At 34.7% G+C, this 4,032-nt stretch overlaps 1 pseudogene; it reads right to left on the bottom strand.

The window, feature by feature from the left end:
* Positions 1–351: 351 nt before the first annotated feature.
* LOC114491308 lies at positions 352–600 on the bottom strand (annotated as a pseudogene).
* Between the last annotated feature and the right edge of the window lie 3,432 nt (positions 601–4,032).

Here is a 4,032-nt window from a genome sequence, read left to right as displayed (position 1 = left end):
TTTTGTACATACAAAGAATTGTACCTAGCTTACAGATCTCCCAGACTTTCAGTTCAATAAGGAAGTACATTTCCTTGCAGGCATAGGAAACAGCATATGTTATGGACATTCAGAAGAGAAAAATTCATCCAAATTTCACTGCAGGTGAAATCTGATGATAAGTTCTTGACTTGGCTTCCAAGTTTCAAGATGTTCTTTAGTGACATTATCTTTGACAAATGAGAAATGACTACAGGGAGAAATTTTGTATTTTAAAGGAAAACTATTATTCAGTCATGCAGATTACCATATTCTGATCATTTTTTCTTATGTATCCAAAATGTGTTTATTGGGACTTTGATTCAGATGCTTTTAATGCTGCTTCATTCTGAAGCAGCATCCTTCTTTACGCCTTGCTTTCTCTCATGGAAGCTGACAGAGGACAGTGGAACAGCCAACACACAAAAATAGTGTTTGTTCATGGGTGAAGATGGCGGTAATTTTATAGCATCCTGGGCATTTCACACCCATGAAGTAGGAGTTGGGGATCTGCACCACACTTTTGTCTTGTGTTTCTTCTTCTAGAGATGGATGATGGAGGAGGACCTTAGGGCAAGGCATGTTGCCATGGGGAGATCATCACCACCAGAAAGGCTATTCTGATCATATTAATTGTTGCGAGCTATCTTGCATTGCTTTGAAAATTATAAGCATTTGATGGACATAAAAATTAGTTTTGTTATCTACATGTAAATTAGACTAGATCTTTTCATGTGGCATACACTGTCAACCCTTATAATGTTTTGACTCTTTTTAGTTACCTTTGATATCTGTTTATACCTCAACTAATGTTTCCAACTATCCTTTTCCTTCCTAACTTGGTATTATAAATAGCTAAAATCTAACTGACTAAATTTTCATCTGAACTCTAGATTGCCATGTAGCAGGCCATTTCCCTCAACATCTGAAGAAGCACTGTAAACTAAATTCAGGAGACTTGACGATTGATGCATGGGTCAGATTTATCCCTGGACAATCTGCCATCTGGATGATCAGGAAGTCCAATAAAATGTTAGGGTCATGCATGATCTTAGAGAAGAGATAACTGAACAACATCACCAGGAACATCAACATATTATTAGCATTAAAAAAAAAAAACTATGGTACATTTACACAATGGAATACTACTCAGCAGAAAGGAAGGAGCTCCTACCCTTCACATCAGCATGGATGGAACTGAAGAGCATTATGCTAAGTGAAATAAGCCAGGTGGTGAAAGGCAAATACCATATAATCTCACCTATAAGTGGAATTTAATCAACGGAATAAGCAAACATGCAAAATATAAACAGAGACATTAAAATAAAGAACAAACTCACAGTAGCCAGAGAGGAAGGGGGAAAGGGATAATGAGGGAAAATAAAGGAAGGGCCATCAAGTAACATGCATAAAGGACACATAGACAAAGCCAAAGGGGGTAAGTTCAAAGGTGGAGGCAGGGATAGATAGAGTAAGTGTGTGTGGTGGGGTAAAAATGGAGTCAACTGTGCTTGAATAACAATACAAAAATTATTTTAAAATTTTAAAAGAAATATAACAGTTCATGCTGTAAAACTGAAAGATCTTTACCCATCAACCTCTTCAAATTTACTGTCCTGGATCCTTTCCAGGGTTCAACTTCTGTATCTATACTTTAATACAATCTTTTACATGAATATCCCTCTTTTTCATTTTAAACATTCCTGTTTTAAGATGTTTGAACCTAACACAACTGACTTTTGCCAAAACAGATGTTTTAACTAACTATGAAGAACAATGGCAACAAAAGTCCTAGGGACTTTAGTTCTTAGAACCTGCTTTGCCCACTCTGGATCATTTTGTGTTCTGTAAAACAACTTACTGCAAAGAACACTCTTTCACATATGACTTAGGTAAGAATCCAGGATGCCCCCCACCTGTTTAGCTATGACAAAGCTAGACTCAGACCAAATTCCAAGTCTTTGTCTAATCCATAATTATGTGAACTATATGTACTCACTGACCAAGCTGGAAAACATGCCTGTTAAGTTTACTTGAGGAAATTTTAGTTCAGTTTCTTTCCTCTGTTCAAAACACACTTCATTGAACCTGACCCATGCCTACCCTGATCCAGCACTGGAATGTAGGCTAATCTTTTAACAGCCCCTCTGAAGAATCAAGAATGAGTGGATCTCAAGAAAAAATATTTTTCATTAACAATCTGATCACACCACCACTCATTCCCCTCTCCTCATTCAGTTCTTTTTAGTCTTGTTACTCATCTTTGTTTATTTTTTTTTTTTTCTGCCTGACATTGGAGACTTGTACATTGCATGGTCAGAGGGTTTTCTCTATTGCAAGAATCTCCCTCTCCTTATTGCAACAGTACCCTACCTTCTATTTCAATCGTTTTTTAATAAAGCTTCTTTTTGCCTAAGCTTAAATCTTTTTTTCATTCTACCATTCTGTAACATCCAGAAAAGTCTTTTTTCCCTTCTAAATAAAGTAGATCAGTGAAGAATATTTTCTTACCTAGAATTCATTAGTAAAAGTAAATGATATAAATGTACTTTTCTAATTTTACATAATACTGTTAAACTATAAATTAAAAGTCAGGCTTAATTAATTCACTAAATGATGTAGAAATAAAAAAGCAGTAAAACACACAGATGACACTTTTCCTGTCTAATTTATATAACTTTTTGAGTTATATTTACAAACTAAGTTTAAAATACCACATGTTGAACTGTGACCCACTAAACATCAGCATCTCACTCCACATCAACTTACTCTACAAGATGAATGTCGCCCAAACTGGTCTACACCTGTTTGATGAAGTAAATTTACTGATCACATGCTTGTTGTACACAGTAGGTTGTAAAATTACTCTAAAATATTCCAAACATTTCTTCTCAATTTCTGTGTTCAGCTTTACATGTACCAGTAACAAATACTTTGCAGGCCATCCCCGCAGGCCCATAGCACTCACTGTGAATTCATAAACCTTAGGGTTTGCTTTTAAGGCAGCGCCTGATAATTTTGTCATTATCACAATAATGGATGGATTTTAAATTAAGGTTCCTTATTGTTCAGCTGAGAAAGCTTTCCCATTCCCCTTTATGAAGTATGGAGTCTTCAATAAGGCCAGCAGTTAATAGATAAGATGTCCACATTCAGGTTGGACATTAAAAGTCCTCTTAGTTTCAATAATGACTAAATGAAATTACTGCCTACAGGCTTATAACCATCCAGTTTTAAAATATTCATTTTCAAAATCATTTTACCCAGATAAATGGATATGAAGATCAATGATTGAATTCCTAACTCACTCTAAGTTAGGTTTGTTACTAAATTTCTTTTTTGCATTTTTTTCTTACTGTGTTTTAATGTGATCTTTAAATTCATTTGATATTATCTCATTGATATTTTTCTTCAACATCTGAAAATTAGAATCAACTGATAAGAAAACAATCAAAATATCAAAGATAAAAAATTTGCTGCACAACTTTGAAAATCCTAATATCTTATCTTCAGTATTATTTTTTATTTCAGTTCTGAATGATAGGCTCAAATAATTCAACATACTTGATATATATGGTTGTTTTGCTAACAAGAAATTTACTTGAAATAGGCGAATGTTATTTAGTGTGTGGACACAGCATTTAACAAAACAATTTCGAAAAGTCATGTGAGCACATTACCCAGCACAGAGAAGGTATATTAACATGCAAAAGCAGATTGTTGAACTCACTGCCCATTTTTTCACTAAACAACAGATTAGGTGGCCACATTGTGACTGAATTAACATTTTTTCTAATTCTTGATAAATTAAATCAAAGCTAGAACGCATTTCAATGTTCACAAAATATTCACTGTGAGTGAAGCTGTATATAGATTAAAGTACCCTCAAATTGTTTCGCACAGTTACCCCCTCTTCTTCTTCCCAGTTTTCCTTGCAAAGCCACAGTCACAAAGCCAAGGCCATAGAATAAATAGTAAGCGAAGGAAAAATCTCCTATCCAGTCTCATTGATAA

The sequence above is a fragment of the Phyllostomus discolor genome, chromosome 1 (assembly GCF_004126475.2).
Source record: "Phyllostomus discolor isolate MPI-MPIP mPhyDis1 chromosome 1, mPhyDis1.pri.v3, whole genome shotgun sequence".
Lineage (NCBI taxonomy): Eukaryota > Metazoa > Chordata > Mammalia > Chiroptera > Phyllostomidae > Phyllostomus > Phyllostomus discolor.
Note: the sequence above shows the minus strand (reverse complement) of the source record. Positions and strands in the feature narration are given on the sequence as shown.